Raw genomic sequence first — 20,326 nt, forward strand, 5'->3', positions numbered from 1 at the left:
AGTGAGCCAAGATTGTGCCACTGCACTTTAGCCTGGGTGACAGAGCGAGATCCTGTCTCAAAAAAAAAAAAAAAAAAAAAGGAAATGTTAGTGCTTTTGAATTTTATTTTATAATGCACAGTAATATTCAAGAACATCTGTACAACCTATAAGAAAACCTTTATTTGGTTGTATTTATGATATATATATTTTCTTAAGACGGAGTCTCGCTCTGTTGCCCACGCTGGAGTGCAGTGGCGTGATCTCGGCTCACTGCAACCTCAGGCTGCCAGGTTCCAGCAATTCTCCTGCCTCAGCCTCCTGAGTAGCTGAGACTACAGGCACACGCCACCATGCCTGGCTAATTTTTTTGTATTTTTAGTAGAGACGGGATTTCACCATGCTGGCCAGGATGGTCTCAAGCTCCTGTCCTTGTGATCCGCCTGCCTCGGCCTCCCAAAGTGCTGGGATTACAGGCGTGAGCCACTGTGCCCAGCCTGTATTTATGATATTTATGAATCTAAAGTATCTGATTTTTCCATTTTAAACTTTCTGTGATTTCTGATTTTGTTATTGGAAGAGTGATGAAAAGTATGCTCTTTTGTTAAATTTATATGAAACATTTGACAGAAAAATTTCCTTAATTTTCATGCACTTGGGTTATTTTCCTGTAAATTATTTTTGTATCTGTCATGTTATAATGGGATTAGACTCACAGGCTCTGTTCTTTTACATTGGTGGAACCCTGGCTAAGTTAACTTTGCTGAGCCTGTTTTCTCGTCTCTAAAATGAACTTAATATACTTGTTTTGTATTTATCTTTTTAAAAATAGATCCTATTTTAAAATCCGATAATGTCAAAATCTGCTTAGGAAATTGTGAAGACTATCTTCAGATGTAAACCGTGTAAAACATGGTTGAATGGGCAGTTTAAATTAATGGCATGTGTGGTATCAGGCGGGGTAGATACTGAGATGAGTAGGACATGGGCCCAGCCTTTGAGTAGCTTGCAGTTTAATGGGGAGAGGGAGACCTGTGGAGATAATTTAATTTTAATGTGATATGTGCACAAATAATCACTCTGCTGGGATTTTGGAGGAGACTAGAAGATGAGGTCTGAGTGAAGTTGAGGGTAATTGTAGGTCATTGATGTGGTAGATTATGAAAAGGAATAGTTAGGAAATACTGGCGATAGTTTACTAGCGTGTTTCAGAATGGAGTCGGGGTTGCTTTCCAACTGTTTGCCTTGTTTTTGAGACCACTGATTTTTAACCTTGGGGAAGGCACATCACTTTAAATAAATTACTCAGACCTTTTTTTCATACCAGCACTGCCTAGGGCCCACAATTACCTGTCGGTAATTGTGGCTTAGGGTGGTGGTCATTCTAGTAGCATTTAGTAATGTAATTATGGTATAACCAGAATGTCATCTTGAATGTAATTCCATTCGTTCTTTGCTACGTGGGGAACTGACACCCAGAGAGATGAAGTAACTTGATTTGAACAAAATCACACAGCTAGTTTGTGGCAGAACTTAAAAAGTTCTTGGTTTGGGAGGCCGAGACGGGCGGATCATGAGGTCAGGAGATCGAGACCATCCTGGCTAACACAATGAAACCCCGTCTCCACTAAAAATACAAAAAAAAATTAGCCGGGCGTGGTGGCGGCGCCTGTAGTCCCAGCTACTCGGGAGGCTGAGGCAGGAGAATGGCAGGAACCCGGGAGGCGGAGCTTGCAGTGAGCCGAGATCGCGCCACTGCACTCCAGCCTGGGCGACAGAGCGAGACTCCGCCTCAAAAAAAAAAAAAAAAAAAAAAAAAGTTCTTGGACACCTGTTTTTGATGTATGTGGTTAATACTGCTCTGCTGATTTGTTTGCACTTTCATCTTCAAAATGTTTTACTAAAATCAAAACTATGCACATCTATCAAACAATCTATTGTATTTCAGAACACTATTTATTTATATTTTTGAGACAAGAGTCTTGCTCTGTTGCCCAGGCTGGAGTGCAGTGGTGCGATCTCGGCTCACTGCAACCTCTGCCTCCCGGGGTCAAGTGATTCTCCTGCCTCAGCCTCTTGAGTAGCTGGGACTACAGGCACACGCCACCACGACTGGCTAATTTTTGTATTTTTAGTAGAGATGGGGTTTTGTCATGTTGGCCAGGCTGGTCTTGAACTCCTGACCTCAAGTGATATGCCTGCCTCGGCCCCAAAGTGCCGTAATTACAGGCCTGAGCCACTGTGCCTGACCCATAATACTTGATTTAACCACTTGATGAGTGTATTCTTGCAAATTTCAGGTCAAGATGCCTGCAGGGAAATGAGCAAAGAGAGGAAGGCTGAGTAGTCGGGTTGGGGTGGGTGGGGATCCTTTGATGTGTGAAGGGTGTTTCTGCAGCCTGGGAGGACCAACCAGTTGTGTTAACTGTGCAAGAAGAAGCACAGCCTGAGTATTTGAAGAGAGTGGAACTTGCCAATGTCTAATGTGGCTGTTTAGCTCCCTAGCACTGGGCTATAGTGACCCACCCATTCACTGAGTGCTTCTGTTTCCGGGAAGGCATCCTGTAGAAGATGGGGTAGGTGTATGTAATGGATCTCTTCCCTCTAATATGAGAGATTGACTTTGCTCAGAAAAACATCACCTGCAGAGGGCATTTAATAGAAGGGACAGTTATATTAGCATGAGTAACATAAGGGAGGAGATGATTATATTTTTGAGAACTTTATTTGTGCCAACCATTGTGTTAGGAGTAGTCAAGTCTCATAATTAATTTAATTCTCAAAATAATTGTGGCAGTAGTGGTATTATTTCCTCCTTCCACGTTTTTTTTTTTTTTTTTTTTTTTTCCCCAGAAAAGAAATATGAAGAAACTGAAGTTCAGAAAGGCTCGGTACCTTATCCTAGCTATTAAGATTAAAGCTTGACTTGTTTGGCTCTAAATTCATATTTTATCTGTTGTACCTGCATTATCTCTGTAACAGAGGGATTACAACACATGTTCAGGATGTGAAACAAGGGCAGCAGAGCTTAGAAAAATATCTTGTTCCACTGAGAAACTGAACTATTTTCCCCTTTCTTAGGTGAGAGACATAAAACATTCAACTAATCTGCTTTTAAAAATAGATACACCATATTGAAACTATACAAGAAGTGTAACATTTTTTTTTAAATCCCTGAATTTTGTGATGTTCTCAGCTAGGGAGAGAAGGAAACAGGAAATAAGAGAAAAATCACATAGAAGATTGAAGGTGAAGATTGGGAGGAGGTTCAGACAATTGAATGATAGACTGAAAGAGGTCAGTTTTGAGTGACCACATGAGATTGCATTTCATCGTTGACTTGAGTTGTGGATTTTAGAGTGTTTTCACTTGTTCTCTGATATTCTTTTCAAAGTACCACAGTACCATGTTTCATAGTGATTCAGCTTACCTGGAAAGTTCTCTGCAGGAGTCGATTCTGCATAGACTCTCTAGAGCATCATACTGTGGATGTTTTATTAGCCTATAGACAGCACACTAGGCAGGCAGTAGCAGGCGTGGGGTGCAGGTCCCAGTGTGCTCTGTGTTTGCTGTTTAGCCTTGGCTAGGTGACATGGGAGAGATGATCAATGCCAGCTGCCCATCAGGTAGCCTTGTTTGGCATCAGATGAGCTGATGTAAGTGCTTGTAAACTGTCAAACACTCTTTAGGATGAGCTTGTCTAGGAACAGCAGGGTGTAGCTACATGTTTCCAATACATTTTTTGGCCTAGGGCAAGTTATGCTTGCCTGGGCCTCAGTCCTTGATCTATAAAATGAGAACATTGTGTTAAATGATTGCTACAGTTGTATTCAATTCAGAATCTGTGTCTCTGTGACTACAAGTCAAGCCAACTATCTTAGATTGTCTACCTCTGATAAGGGGGAAAGGGCCCATGGAATCATTGGTCTAGGTCAGATCTCTCCACGCATTACCAGTGGAGGTATGACCTTAAGTAAGTTATTTTTTTTCTCTAGACATGAATGTGTTCATCCATTAAAAGGAGATAATAAATAGCTATCATCCAAGCTGTTGACGATTTATCCACATAACACACTTAGTACCTAGATTAAGCACTTAGTACACGTGAACCATCATCATCATTGAATTTAGGGGTGGAGAAAGACTTTTGTAGTTGCTTAGCTGTATTCCCTCTTTTTAAGGATGAAGAAACAGGAAGCCCACTACAGGTGAGATGTCTTTCCCAAAGCCATAGCTAAGATCCAAACAGAGCTCTTTGCGCCACCTGGTACTCATTCAAATGGAAACCAAAAACAAAATTTGAAGCACCCCAACTGACTGATGGACCACCCCCTCCTCAGTCAAGGGCATTCCAAAGAAAACCTGAAAAACTCATTCAGGTGACCTGAAAAACTCATTCAGGTCGTGATGGGAAAGGGGGACATGCTTCATTATACCTTCCTCTCTCTGGAATTCAGGCACAACTGACCAGTGTAAACATTAAAACAGATCTTAAGACTGCCAAAACAGATCTCAAATTCCAGCCTAACTCTAGTCTAACATCACATGACAGATAGCAGGCCCTGAAAGAAACTGAAATATTTTACCACAAAATGTATTTCTTTGGCATATTTTGAAATGGCCCTGGAAAGCTGTCTCTTGTGGGGAAAATCTACATTCTCTAAAGAATTCCCTTCGCTTTCCAGATCTTTTCCCTGTGCCAGGAGAGAATTAACTAAGAGTCTGGCACATTTTTTGTTAGGTCTGATGAGCTTGCTACCTGGAGGCCTCACCCGCATGATAAAAACCTTGGTGTTTACCCAGGTTATGACCTTGTCTTAACCTACACACTTATTTCTATTGATTCCACATCTTTAAGTAATAACGCTTTCAACTAACTGCCACTCAGAAACTCTTTGAATCCACCTATGACTTGGAACTTCCCCTCCACCTTCAAGTTGTCCTACCTTTCCAGACCAAACCAATGTACACCTTACATATATTGATTGATGTCTTATGTCTCCCTAAAATGTATAAACCAAGCTATAGCCCCGATCACCTTGAGCACATGTTCTCAGGACCTCCTGGGGTTATGTCATGGGTCGTGGTCCTCACATCTGGCTCAGAATAAATCTCTTTAAATGTTTTACAGAGATTGATTCTTTTCACTGACACTAATATTTAGATTCTTTCTGTTGTTCTAGCACATTCTGCATGAATGAAACATAAACCCTGGTCCCTAGTACCGAACAAGAGCAAACTGCTTTCTTCAGGCCACAAGTCACTTAGATCAGTTAAGGGGAAAATGGGGGAGAGAGGATGACATTGGCTTCTGCCACCAGCAGCCTGTGTGACCTTGCCCAAGGTCACAACTCTGTGCCTTTAGTTCCCCTTCCCTGAAATAGGCATAGGGAGGGACTCCTTGACAGTTCCTGGTCTTTTTCATCTCTCAAAGTGCAGCGAAGAATTTCTTCACGGCTAAGGCTGTTAGACTCCAGAAAATAGTTTGCCAACCAGAGACATAGAGTTTCCAATTTTGGAATACTTTAAAAATAGGAAGGAAGTTTATTTGTTTAGCAGAATTTATAATTGTAGGACTGCCCAAGGCAGAGAATTAGCCAAATGGTATTTTTGCGGAAGTTCTTTTTAAAGGGTGGGCCCAAAGGAAACCAGTCATTAGGTGGAAATAAACTGTCATATTTTTGAGACATTATTTGCTTAGAGACATTTACGCTGGTCTATTGTGACAGTCTCTATTGTGTTAGGCTTTTAAAAGAAATATGTAAGTTTCCAAGTTTAAAATGTTAGAGCAAGTGTCCAATCCACGGCCTGTGGGCTGCATACGGGCCAGGATGGTTTTGAATGTGGCCCAAAAAAGATTCATAAACTTTATTCATTAAAACATTATGAGATTTTTTTTTTAAAGCTAATCAACTATCATTAGTGTTAATGTATGTTACATGTGGGCCAAGACAATTCTTCCAATGTGGCCCAGGGAAGCCAAAAGATTGGATACCTCTGTATTAGAACTTGTAAAATTTGACTTCAGAAACACAAACCAAAAGCCCGCTTATGAGTAAGGAGTTTGTGGCCCCTTGTGTACTGTTTATTAATCAATTAATTGTATTATAAGCATGAGATATTGCTAGTACATCTAGGGCTAAAGCCTTCTTATGGTTCCAGAAAAAGCTGTCTTCCTGAATTTCCAGGTGAAGAGAAGCGATTCTCCTTCCATTCCCAGAACTATGTGAATGTAATACATAGGGATTTATATTGCACTTGTGTTTCGGTAAAAGCAGCCCTTCAAGCCTGTGCCATCCAGTTTTGGTGTAACTGAAAGAACATCATACCAAAGTTTGATTTTTGTCAGTTCTCTAGTGTGTAAATCAGCTGAGATTGTGGTCTCTGGATATTTTTCCCCAAGGAAAGAGCTTGATGTACAAGACCACCAGACCACACAACTCTGTATTTGTTTTGCAATAACTACACTATTTGGGGGAGTAGTGTGGTGTTTCCAGACATTCTTGGTCAGGAAATCTGGCCGCTTCAAGCTCGGTGTTGATCACAGTCTATTTCTTGTGCCCCTCTACTCTGTGTCAGCACTTGAGACACAACTGCCAGGACGAGAGAGACCCAGCTGCTGACCTGGGGTGGGGTTGGGTTGGGGGAAGGCGGTGAAGGCAGTCACAGGGTCGGCCTGCTGGAAAGCAGGTGGACAACTGTAAACCTCTGAGTAGCCCCTTGGTATACAGAGGTAATAATTTCCCAAATGTAGTAAATTGCACTTTACAACCTCACTGTTAATTTTGATCGGGGATAAGTAGAACTGATTGTACACTGTTAACTTATTGTCCTTCTCAAAAACATCGTTTTTATTCTGGCTGCCAGAGATTTGGCTTCGGTGTGGGTGTTAAGCAAGGTCCACAGTGTCCTGGAGTATCTCTTTGCCGATCTGGGGGCTCTTTCAACCTCTCTAACAGGTTTTTGTGCTAATCCTGACCAAACAGATGGAGGCAGTGGAGCCCAGCTGGCCTGTCACTATGGGGTAGAGAGGGTGACTCTACCCTCAAGCCCTGCATGAAAGACCCCAGGGTGGGCACCACAGCCCTTTACAGTCACTTAGTACCTACTGCTCAACGTGAGCGTGCAGACCTGGTAAGACTTGTGAGTTTCAGAGAATCCCTGCCAGTCCCTGGAAATGTGGGCAGTGGCAGCTCTTCTCTCCCTCTCTCTTTTTTAAATTTAGTGGGCTTAGAGGTTTTAGCCTAATAAGGAAATTTCACACAGGATGATTTTATCCCAATTAAAAGCAAATCATAGGGACCCGGTGTGACCTAAAAAACCAGTCCTTACTGGGGAGGTCTAGTTGTGTCTAGCCTGGCTCTGTGACCAGATACCAGCCATTCCAGCCTCCTGTGGCTGCATTTCATCCCCGAAGTGAATAAGTTGAGTGAGTGATTCAAAGGTCCCATCCAGGGGATGACAAAGAATACTGCAGGTGGAAGAAATTGCATGAGCAAAGGCATGGAGGTGGAAACTCAAATGAACGGAGGCTTAGGAGGTGTGTTTGAAACATGTTTGGTACAAACGGAACTTACAGAGAAGCTAGCTGAAAGAAGGCAGGAAGAGTTGCGTGGAGCCCCATCGGTGGGAGACCCTGAGGGTTAGCAGGACTGTGTTTGTTCTGGTAGAGATTGCAGAGGAACCCGAGAAGGTTTGTGAGCAGGAGGCTGACTCTATCAGACATGTGTTTCCAGAAGATCAGGCTGTGCTGGATAGCAGGATGGATGGCAGGATGGATGGCAGGATGGATGGCAGGATGGATGGCAGGATGGATGGCAGGATGGATGGCAGGATGGATGGCAGGATGGATGGCAGGATGGATGGCAGGATGGATGGCAGGATGGATGGCAGGATGGATGGCAGGATGGATGTAGGGAGATGCCAGAGGCGGCACTGGAGAGGTCTTGCTGAGGTCTGGCTGAAGCAAGTGCAGGCCCAGACCGGTGCTTGAGGTTTTGGGCTCGTGGTGAGAGAATATGCACTCAAAAGAGCTGAGGGAAAGAGGGAGTAAGGAGAAAGAAGAGCAGAAGCCACTTTCCAGGTTTTGAGCCCAGTTACCTAGAAGGCATTTGGGAAACAAGGAAGTAGGAAGAAAGGCCTATTTTAAGGAGAAGAGAATGAGCTTGATGTGGATATTTTAAGGTCAAGGACTAGAAGTCTGGTGATTCTTTTTCTTTTTTTTCTTTTTTTGGAGATAGAGTCTCACTTTGTCCCCCAGGCTGGAGTGCAGTGGCACAATCTCAGCTCACTGCAACCTCCACCTCCTGGGTTTAAGTGATTCTCCTGCCTCAGCCTCTGGAGTAGCTGGGATTACAGGCGTGCACCACCATGCCCAGCTAATTTTGTATTTTTAGTGGAGACGGGGGTTTCACCATGTTAGCCAGGCTGGTCTTGAACTCCTGACCTCAGGTGATCCGCCTGCCTCGGCCTCCCAAAATGCTGGGATTACAGGCGTGAGCCACTGTGCCCGGCCTGGTGATTCTTTAAATAGGTGATTGGAAATGTTAGCGAAGTTTAGGAAAGAATTTAGAGCTGGAAATGTAGAGAAAGAAATCATCTTTCTTAGTTTTTGAGGAGCAGATGCCATCCTGAGAGAGAGAGGGAGAGAGACAGAGAGAGAGAGAATCAGAACACTATAAGAATCTTCTTTAAGATGTCTATGAAATGAAAGTGTTTACTAAACATTCTAAAGGAGAGAATTACATCAGTAAGATTTCATTATCCTGCGCCTCCCCTTAAGGCTGATCTTTATTTTATTTTTTTCCTCTTGTAAATGAAGATGGAGCCTTGCTTTTGAAAATGTCATTAGGATTCAGAGACTACAATTCCCACTTGGTAGAGGGAGTTCTTGTTCCTGCATTGTGGTGAATGGATCAAAGTTCAGTTCCAGTAAGTCACTGAAGCCCCTCAACATATAGTAGCGCTCCCTTGGCATGGGACAAACAACAAATCTTTATTTTTTTGAGACACAGTCTCGCTCCGTTGATCGGGCTGGAGTGCAGTGGCGCAATCTCAGCTCCCTGCAACATCCTCCTCCTCCCGGGTTCAAGCAGTTCTCCTGCCTCAGCCGCCCACGTAGCTGGGATTACAGGTGCCCGCCACCATGCCCGGCTAATTTTTGTGTTTTTAGTAGAGACGGGGGTTTCACCATGTTAGCCAGGCTGGTCTCAAACTCCTGACCTCAAGCAATCCACCCACCTTGACCTCCCAAAGTGCTGGCATTAAGGGTGTGAGCCAGAGCACCCGGCCACAACAAAGCTTTGAGCACATTCCCAGCAGCAGCTCTTGGCTGGCGAAGCCAGTCTTTATCTCCTGTCAGCCTTGGTTTTGGTGTTGGTTCTCCAGAAATTCCCTGATTGTAAAATATCTGATCTCGTGAAAATGAAGTCAGCACTTAACCCCACCCCCAGAAGTTGAGAGGCCTGAAGGGGGAGAAAAAAACCCGTTTTCAAATCCTGCCTGGAGGGAACCTGCTCAGGAGGCCCTGGAAGGTAGAGGCAGGCTCTCATTGCCTGTCTTTGTTAAATAAAGCCCTAAAGCCCTAGCCTGTGGTGCTCGAACCTTTTTAAGGGATGCCTGACTCCTCAAGAATTCTGTATCATTTGAATGAGCTCTAGTGGAAAGAAAGGTCTTTGTAATATATTCAAAGTGGAAATCTTTCTTACTTAGTTTTTTTGTTTGTTCGTTTTTTGAGACGAGGTTTTGCTCTGTCACCCGGATGAAGTGCAGTGGCACCGTCGTGGCTCACTGCAGCCTTGAACTCCCGGGCTCAAGTGAGTCCCCTGCCTCAGCCTGCTAAATAGCTGAGACTATAGGTGTGTACCGCTGTGTTGCCCAGGCTGGTCTTGAACTCCTGGGTTCAAGTACCCACCCGCCTTGTCCTCCCAAAGTGCTGAGACTACAGACGTGAACCACCACGCCCAGCCTCTTTCTTTCCCATTTATGAGAAAAGTGGAGCTGATGCCTCTTCCCTGCGACAGATTTCTAAAGGCCGCTGCCATGTCTCCCCTTCCCAAGGCAAAGGCATTTTTGCTGCCTTCCCCCAGCCTCTGTTCATGCATTTTATTACCCTTGTTGCTGCTGCTTTGAAAGTGTCCTAAAACCAAAAATGAAACTTGCTGTGTGACCTGATCAGCAAGAAGGAGGCTGAGGCTGTGACTCCTCTCTTAGTGTGAGGTTGACATTTCTCCTAATGCCCTAGGCTTTTTGTTCCTTTTCATTCTTTTGTTCTCCAGGCCATTCTGTTGGCTTATCTTGGGTTTACAGTCAATTACAATCCTTAAATCTTTTTCACATGAACTTTTGGCAAGCTGGGTCTACTCCATGGGTGCTTACCAGCTGAGGGCTTTTTTGTTTTTATTTTTTGCAGTTTATATGTAATACTTAACCTGTATCACCATGTTCTTGATGTTGGCATTTTTTGGGTTTTGTTTTGTGGGTATCTTTTTTTTTTTTTTTTTTGTATTTTCATTCTATTAGCCAGTTTATTTTTGTAGAATTTGGAACTAGAAGTGATTTTAAGAGTACTGCAGTTCATTCCCTTCAAAACTGACACAACAGCCCTGGGGAAACTGACCTGGAGTGATGGGTGCTACAAGGAGATGAGATTTTCTTCCTTATATGCTGGGAGCCAGGACAGATAAAGGTGTAGAGCAAAATGTTAGCAGAGGGTTAGGCACTGGCTAGGAATTAAGACTTGGAAACTTCGTTGTCTGTGCAACTTCATACTGTTTCATTCTTGTCCTGTACAGTATTTCTTTGATTTCCTTCATCTGTAAAAGCAGGAAGAAAATATTTGCCATTCAGTTCTGCTTTTTAGGTATCAAATGCGAGGATACAACCTGAGGTTTCTTTCCCCGCCCCCTCACAAAGTATAGATCATTTGTTTTCCTTCCAGCCCTGGGCTCAGTACACAGATGCTTTCTCTTCACCCTTTGGGTTGGGGTTTTCTCCAGGTTGGTGCTGATCATATGATAAACCTCAGCACAGAAGGCCTTCAGGTCCAGTACCCTGGCCTTGACCTCCCCACACGCCATCTTATCTCACCAACTTTTGCACCAACTCCCGGTAAACCGTTACATGGGTCTTCTTGGAGGCCTTGGCCACAGCATCCCCATGTTCTGAGAAGTATTTGGAAATGGTTGTCTGGAAGGCTTCCACTTTGGTCTTGACGGCATTCACCCTCTCCAGCACCATCTCCTGGATTACTACCCCAAATCATTTCCATCCTCAGTCTTGGGGATCAGGTGCTGGATCCATGTGATCATCAGCATGCATTTCTCTTTGAGAATCCAGACTTCTGGCGTAACCATGGCAAGCAGCGACAACCTTCTCATTCCCAGGGAGAAATCCACACTCAGGGACTTCTTTCTTCTCCTGCTTCTCTGTTTCTACCTCATCCTTGGGTGGGGGTTCTGGGATGGAGATGTCCAGTGGGGCCTGGAGGGAGGTCAAACAGCTACAATGAGAGAATCGTTTTGCAAGGCCTGATGCGGGTATATGATTTTCTGTGGCAAGAATCTGTAGAGGAATTCCTTGCCTTCTTGGGAAAGCTCTTGCCTGAAGACACGTACCTGGGTGCGGGCCTCCCTGCTCAGGCACCCACCACAAGGCTTGGCCGTGTGGCTTCAGTTGCTGGATCTCTGGTCTTCCGGCCAGTTGCCTGGGCCTTCACATTCACAGCCTGAGTTTTATAAACATATATTGAAGTTATCTAACATTTGTAACTCCGAGAATGCCAAGGAGCAATGAATAGTATTGTTATTGTTACCCTTGGTGTCGTGTGCAGTCTAAAATATATAAAGTGGAAAATAGATTCGACTACTTTTAACTAATACCCTTTATTGGCAAAAGTTCTGATTTGCCTGTTGATCAAAATTAAAAGGAATGGTTACTTGGTGAGTGTAGTTTATTTCAAGAACTGAAGTGGTATGAGAGGAAAACCTGTTTCTGCCACTGATCAGAATGAAGATCTGGGTTCTTGAACACATGTGATAAGTTTTACTCAAGAATGCAGTTAGTGCTGTAAAGCTAGTCTGGCATATTTTAAAATTGTAAATAACTGATAGTTATAACATATGCTCAGAGCCCTTTCCTGTGATTGAGCCTGGCACTCATGAATTAGTGTAATTTTCTATTCATTTGGAAATGTGTAAATTTCTATTCATTTGGAAACGACCATGAACCTCAAAGATGATGACAGGGCTGTGGCTGGGCTGCACTGTATGGTTGTGCAAGTTGGGGGCTGCACAAAGGCACCCAGCCAGTGGCACAAGCAAGGACTGAGATCCAACCCACACTTGGCTTACCAAAGTCTGCCACCCAAGAGTTTTTGTCTGTGATAGGGAGAACAGGGGTTTGACTTTTAAAGATTTGAACAAAGGCTTTGTAGATTTGAGGCATAGCCTATACTATGAATTATTTGTTTTTTTGTTTTTGTTTTTTTTTTTTTTTGAGACGGAGTCTTGCTCTGTGCCCCAGGCTGGAGTGTGCAGTGGCGCGATCTCGGCTCACTGCAAGCTCCGCCCCCCCGGGTTCACGCCATTCTCCTGCCTCAGCCTCCCGAGTAGCTGGGACTACAGGCGCCTGCCACCTCGCCCGGCTAATTTTCTTGTATTTTTAGTAGAGACGGGGTTTCACCGTGTTAGCCAGGATGGTCTCGATCTCCTGACCTCGTGATCCGCCTGTCTCGGCCTCCCAAAGTGCTAGGATTACAGGCTTGAGCCACCGCGCCCGGCCTATTTTGTTTTTAAAAAATTAATTTTGATGCTGTCAAGGTGATTCCATACTGTGTCCACATATGTAATCATTTGAATCACATTTATTTTACTGCAATTCCTGAGAAGGAACAAGAGTATTTATTTGGTTAACACACTAATGGTTTATCTATTCTCAAGTTTGAACCATCAGCTTCATGAAACAGACCAGTGCTTAGTATTATCACAATTTTAATTTAAGCTACAGATCTTCTTCTTAGATAATTATCTATGCAAATGCAGGGGCAGTCTTTTGAATATTGCTTTTAGACTGCCATCTAAAGTTTTTGGTTTCTGGGGTTTATTTGGAAGTTTGTTTTCATACTGTATTGTGCTTCCTGACTTAAAGACTTTTGTGTCTTATGTCATGAAGCATTTGGGGGCACTTAGAACTATATGCCATTTCACTTGTACATTAAAAGAGTTTTATCCTAAGATGAAGATTTTTTTCTTCTTTCAAAATGATTTTGCCCCTAGAAGTTTTTACCTAGTAGCAGTAGACGGTAACCTTGAAAAGACTACAGTTTAAGAAAAATGTACTTTTAAAAAAATTAAAAATAACCTTTTTTATGATTACAAAAATACATATATATGAAAAATAACTTCCTGAAAAGCCCCAATACATATTCCTACTACCCAGAGACCACCACATGTAGTCCCTTCCAGATCTGTTTTATTAATAAGCACTATTTAAAATTCTATCTCTTTTGCGGGAAATAACTAGAAGACATAATAGCTGTTCATATACCTTTACTTTGTTTTTTTTAAAAGATAATTTTTTTTGCCAGAATGCCAGAGTAGACTGGGGGTGGATGGGCGAGGGGACTATTCTCTGAGCTGCAGCGCACCCTGGTTTCACTATCTGCACAGTTTCCACATTTTGTTCAGGAATAAGATGTCCTTGAGAAGAGAAAACCCGTATGAATAGATACTGAGTTGTAATCTGTATTCAGATTTCTGTATTTTTTTTTTGGTCACAGTGGTTCTGCCATCTCCCACTGAGCTCTCCCAACCTTTCCCCATCCTCAGCCCTCACCTGTCACATTCAGTTACCACTTCTTGCCAGCTTTACCTTCTAGATAGTTCTTGACTTCATCCTCTCCTCTCCTTTTGTATTGCCAGTGCCCTAGGTGAGAGCGTCCCTTCTCTCTCCTCAGTTGCTTGTCTGTTCTTTCATCATGATGTATTCACTCTGGGTGTGAGGTGCAGTGCCAGGCACTGGGTTACAAGGCCCCTGCCTCCAGCAACTGTCTCTTTGGGGATGAAGGCAGGTGAATGAGCCATCGCCACCTCATCCTCCTGCCTGTCATCCTTCCTTTGCTGTTTTGTCCATCAAGCCCATTCTCTCCCCAGCAGCCCTGGCAATCTGTTGGAAATGCAAACCTGGCCAAGTCCCCACCTGGCAGGCCTCAGCTGTCTTAGTCTCAGCTGTTTGCTGGCAGCTGGGTCAGGCTGTCGTGGGCCTCCTCCACACCTCCCACCTCGCCTGCCTCCCCTGACCAACTGGGCCTCCTCGCCGTTAGGTGGTTTTCTCTGCCCCTCCCCTCCTGACCTCCCCTCTGTGCACGTGGTCAGTCTCCTTGCCTCTGTTGCCTTGTTTTCTAAATCATGTTATTACCTGTCTGTCCCCACTCTTCAACCCAGTGCGCGGCACAGTTTCTGACCTGATAGTCTGCCTTCTGTAAAATGGGAATGACGGTATCTTCCTCAGGTTGTTGGTGTGAGGATTAAATGAGATATAATCCACAGAAAGCATGGCCTCTGGCACACAGTGGGCCCTGATAAGTGGTATTGATGCCTGAGATATTGTGTTAACTTAAATGACCGGGTTGAAGAGAAGGTGTCAGAAATTTAGGTTCCCCTGTGTGTATTTGATTATATAAAATATTGTTGGTCACACTTTCCCTACATCATATTAGGTAAAAATTAGAAAGTGAAGGCTTTTCCATCCGGCACAGTGGCTCTCGCCTGTAATTCCAGCACTTCGGGAAGCCAAAGCAGGTGAATCACTTGGGAAGTCAGGAGTTCAAGACCAGCCTGGCCAACATGGTGAAACCCTGTCTCCACTAAAAAAACAAAAATTAGCTGGGTGTGGTGGTGGGTGCCTGTAATTCCAGCTACTCCAGAGGCTGAAGCAGGAGAATCGCTTGAACCTGGGAGGCAGAGGTTAGTTACAGTGATCTGAGATCAAACCACTGCACTCCAGCCTGGGCAAGCGAGACTCCATCTCAAAAAAAAAAAAAAAAAAAAAAATGGAAGGGTTTTATGTTTCTTTCATGTTTAACCTACATGTTGTAGGTAAAGTTTACTTGCAACACTTTGGTGTATTTTCAAGTAAATATATTTAATCGGAGTGAATTGCTGTTATATTATGCATTTTACACTTTTTGAGAAACAGAAACTGCCTCACACATTAAAGTGTGTGTGTTAAGCAAATACTCTGATGTAGGCCTTCAGGGTACACAGAAGGGAATCAAACAGCATCCTGTCCCCAGCATGTGGTATAGGGGAAGGACTCAGGGCTGTGGCAGGTGTTACAGCAGAAGACCAGGTGCCCTCAGGACCCGAGAGAGCAGGCCTGTGGAGGAAGGAAGGGGAGGAGACATTTGGGCTGGATCTGGAAGAACCTGTAGACACTAGTGGAGGAGAGTCAGTGGAAGAATATTCTAGAGGAAAGGCTTGCCCACTTGCCTGCAGTGGTTGTCAGAAGTGAGCTGCAACCTGATTAAGAGTTTCTTGAAATGAGATATCAAAGGTATTTATTGGGTATGCTTTTCTTGTTTTTCCATTGGGAGTGATAATATCAAGTTGACAGTTGAAAATGCTTTTCCATCTGTTTCTGTATTGGACTGAGTTGTTGTGTTCCAAAGACTAGCTAGGCAATAAATCACATCACACTAAAATTGAGTACTTGTAACATTTGAAAAGATTGTAATGTGCTGGTATTAATGAAGAATTTATAATGTGTCGAAATTAATTCCATTATTCTAACCAATGAACACTTGAATTTTGCCCCATTAGAATTTGCTCTTCATGTTGATTTTAATTTCTTTGATGACTATAGCATCTAGCGAGGCTTTCTCATTTTCAGGTGGATTTGTTTGCACTGTAATGGTGGGGCTGGCTTTACTGCATTATTCATATATGCAATACATATGCACCATGGTCCCAAGACATGACTCGTGGTGGTGGTGACTGTATTTTTGAGATGTAGCTGACACCTCCCATCCCCTGGACTTCCTTTAGTTCACATCTTTATTTTCACTCACCAGTAACTGAAAATCTAATATTTTCTTTGATTTTGAATGTAGTCAGCAAACCCAGTAGCATTACAGATGGAGTATCCCTTATCCGAAATGCTTAGGACCAGCAAGTGTTGTAGGTCTTGGACTTTGGAATATTTGCATTGTACTCACCGGTAGAGCATCCCAAATCTGAAAATCCAAAATGCTCCAATGAGCATTTCCTTTGAGTGTCATGTCGGTGCTCCAAAGTTTCCAATTTTGGAGCATTTAGATTTTGGATTTTTGGACTAGGGATACTCAGCCTGTAGCAGTTCCTGCGACTATAACATCAATAAAATCACAGTACCATGATCTGTTTCTACTCTAAACACTTCTGACATCAGATGTGTCAGAGTTTTCTCTACACCAACAACCACTTCTCTGATTCTCTGGTCACCAACTGTGTCTCCAGTGATCAGTTAAATTCTGACACTAACTACCTGAAGTTAGCACAGACCCCACAAGTTAAGGGCTCAGTCTCACAAGACTGCCCCAAGACACCCACTGACCTGCTATAAATCAGGTTCCCACGACCTCCTCCTCAGGGTCAGTCATTTGCTAGAATGGCCCACAGAACTTAGAACACTCTTTACTTACATTTACTGGTTTATTATAAAGAATACCACTCAAGGCCGGGCGCAGTGGCTCACGCCTGTAATCCCAGGACTTTGGGAAGCCGAGGCAGGTGGATCACGAGCTCAGGAGATTGAGACCATCCTGGCTAGCATGGTGAAACCCTGTCTCTAATAAAAATACAAAAATTTAGCCAGGCGTGGTGGCGGGCGGCTGTCGTCCCAGCTACTTAGGAGGCTGAGGCAGGAGAATGGTGTGAACTTGGGAGGCGGAGCTTGCAGTGAGCCGAGATTGCGCCACTGCACTCCAGCCTGGGTGACAGAGCAAGACTCCGTCTGAAAGAAAGAAAGAAAGAAGGAAAGAAGGAAAGAAGGAAAGAAGGAAAGAATACCTCTCAAGAATAGCCAAATGGAAGAGATGTGTAAGGCAAGGTATGGGATGGGGTTTTGGGGTGTTTGGAGCTTCCATGCCCTCTTTGGGCCTGCCATCCAGCAACACCTCGATAAGTTCATCCACCCAGGAGCTTCCTGAATCCCACCATTTAAGGGTTTTTATGAAGGTTCCAGTATGTGAGCATAATGGATTAAATCATTGGCCATTGGTAACTAATTCACCTTTCTCCCCTCGCAGGAGATAAGGGGTTGAGGAGTAGGGGGAAAATCCCAACCCTCTAATCACAAAGTTGTTTACTCTGGCAGCCAGCGCCAATCCTAAAGCTATAGGGCCCAAAAAGAGTCACCTCATTAGCATGAACTTAGGTACAGTTGGTAGGGGCTTATTCTGAGTAACAAAAGGCATTCCTAGTATTACCCAGTTCCCTCAGGAAATGCCAAGGGTTTTAGATGCTCTTGTGTCAAGACCAAATAGTTCTTATTATATCGTGATATCACGTCAGTTATTTCCATATGCCTTACAGTTTTACATACCTCTCAAATACTGTATGTGCTCATCCTTACTTTGAGTTATGGTAGGTTATTGACTTGCTGCTTGATCTTGTGAAATATGGCAATAAGCACTTAGTACTATATCATAATTATTAGTATAATTCCCTTTCAGCATAATTGAGTCTTTTGCCATCCCTTGTGTTCTAATTTATGCATTTGAGAACTTTATTCTGCAGTGTCCATAGGCTTCACCAAGCTGTGAGAGGGGTCTATGGCACAAAAAGTTGAAGAATCTCTGCTTCAGTCCCTGGGGTGTGCTTGTTAGAGAGCATGCCTGCATTCGTTCAGGATTGGTAGGAATGTGGGGTATGTAATTGAGATGCTGTCTCTCACCTAAGACTAATCCCATATAGTCAGCAGCACACAGTTTAACAAAACCTCAGTCGCTCTTGTGGGCATTGTAATATATACCCACCATAAAAAAGAAAGGGTTAAACTGCATTCTCTGTAGGCTTTGAAAAAATATACTAAGCAGTTCCCATCCGAAAATATTTAAAATAAAAATAGCCAGACACAAAGTCTTCAGCTGTCTAGAAAATATCTTATAATACAAAAGGAATTACTACCCGTGTTTCTGGTTTACTATTTTTACAGCATCTGTTTCTTCTGCAAATATTTGTTGTATGCCCACTATACTCAGGCATTGTATTGGAGATTTACAGATTTATGGTGGTTTTCTCTTCTAAGACCTATTTGAAATACGTCTTTCTCATTACTTAAAAACTTTGAAGTCATTAGGTCATTTTGCATTGCAATCATTTATACATTGAACAGACTTATTGAATACTTGCAGTATGCTGGACAGTGTACTCGGCACTTTGTCCTACATAAGTAGCAAAATAGATAGCAGTCCTACTCTCTGGGAGCTGACCTTTGAGTATTTAGGTATTTTGTGCTCTGAGGCTTAGAGGGCTGCCTTGATGTGCCATAAAAACTGCTTGACGCTCTTAAAAATTATGGGTGGCCATTAGTTTAGACCGAGCTCCTAACACACCAAACCAAAATGGAGTCACTCATGCTAAAAGTGATGTAATCAAACTGAAATGTTAAGAAAGCAGATGGATCCCAGGACAGACCAGTTTTTCCTGAAAACAGGAGATTCCAGTCTACCTGAGTCAGCGTAGCAAGGAAGTCCCTTCTGCTTTATTTAGCCCTTACAGAAAAGTAGCCTGAAGTAACCTGATGTTAACCAGTCAGCTTTTTCTATTCTGTTTCTTTGTTTTCATCTTCCAATACCTACTGTTCTGCCATTGCCTTTTGGGAGCTTTCATTCAATTTTGTAGAATGGAGTCTGCCCTGTTTTATGAATCGTGAATAAAATACAATTAGATCTATAAGTAAATTTGTTGTAATTGCGTCTTTTGATACCACTCACAGACCTTGTGTATTTTGTAAGGTAGTGGTTTTCCCACTCTGTTCCTGTGCGTGTTTATGATGTCCAGGGCTGGCAGAAGGAAGGAGAGGGGCATGTTCTGTGTCCTCAGCCCCATTTAATCAGAACATTCATACTCATATATTTGAAATTGCTGGAAAGTTGAGGGTGGGGTGAGATGGAGAGTTTTGTTGCCTACAGGGTGTTTGGAAATTTGGTCAAGGTTTGAACATGATTGGCATTATCTATTGCCTGCTGGTATGATAGAAATTATTTTTGTCATTTATTGTTCGTTCTGTACTGAAAGGTAGATGGAATAATAGCAAGCTTGTTGCTTCTAGGTACTGTTATTTTAATAAAGTTGGCAGTCAGGTTTGGTGGCTCACGCCTATAATCCCAGCACTTTGGGAGGCTGAGGTGGCAGGATCCCTTGAGCCCAGGTGTTTAAGACCAGCTTGGACACCATGGTGAAAACCCATCTCTACAAAAAACAAAAAAGCTAGCCAGGCGTGGTGGCATGCACTGGCAATTCCAGCTACTTGGGAGGCTGAAATGGGATAATCGCTCAAGCCTGGGAGGTTGAGACTGTGGTGAGCTATGATTGTGCCCATTATACTCCATTATACTCCAGCCTGGGCAACAGATCAAGACCCTGTCTCCAAAAAAAAAAAAAAAAAAAAAAAAGGGTTGGCCTTTCCTTACCTTACAAACATCAAGGTAACAGCTAGCATTTATTGGGAGCCATTATAGGCCAGGCTCTATGCTAAACTTTCACATTCAATATTTAATTTTATCCTCAAAATGACCCTCCAAGGTAGCTGGTAATGTCTCATTTTAATAGAAGAGGAGCCGAGTTCTTCGAGCTCAAGTGGCTTGCCCGAAGCAGCGCTTGCAGCTTATTTCAGCATTCCAAGCTACAGAGTTCCCCCTAGGTTCTGTCAGCATCACAGATTCGTGGCTTCAGCTGCCTAGCAGTTAGGGCTGACTTTCTCCTGATAGTTGTGACCAGCAGCGGGAGTTCATGTCTACCTTTTTAAAGGTTGTTCTGTTTTAGTTCCTGCTCCAGATCCCTGGCTCCCTCCGAATGGAATGTTTGTGATCTGGTAAGCAGTATTGGGCTCACTCTCATTTTTGTACTTACCTCCCTCTCTCAACCTGCACACACTAAACAGTTTTCTTAAACTGAAATGCAATTAGCAGTCCTTGCAGTTTATGCAGAGGTTGGGATACTCATCACACATTTACCAAAATGCTTTAGTATTGAGCAGAGTGCCTGATGGATCCTGATTATGCTTAAAAAAAAAAAAAAAAAGAAACTTTGTACTTTGTTTTTGTACAGTGTTTGCAGTTAATGAAATCTATGCCTTAATTACCTAT

The 20,326-nt window shown here is 43.2% G+C and overlaps 1 protein-coding gene and 1 pseudogene across 25 annotated transcripts in view; one reads left to right on the forward strand and one right to left on the reverse strand.

The window, feature by feature from the left end:
* Positions 1 to 20,326, forward strand: part of TBC1D1 (TBC1 domain family member 1) — a 253,237-nt gene that overhangs the window by 94,356 nt on the left and 138,555 nt on the right. The gene's annotated exons all lie outside the window — the stretch shown is intronic.
* On the reverse strand, positions 10,927 to 14,532 carry LOC102124193 (proteasome activator complex subunit 2 pseudogene; annotated as a pseudogene).

Source organism: Macaca fascicularis, chromosome 5 (assembly GCF_037993035.2).
Source record: "Macaca fascicularis isolate 582-1 chromosome 5, T2T-MFA8v1.1".
Classification (NCBI taxonomy): Eukaryota; Metazoa; Chordata; class Mammalia; order Primates; family Cercopithecidae; genus Macaca; species Macaca fascicularis.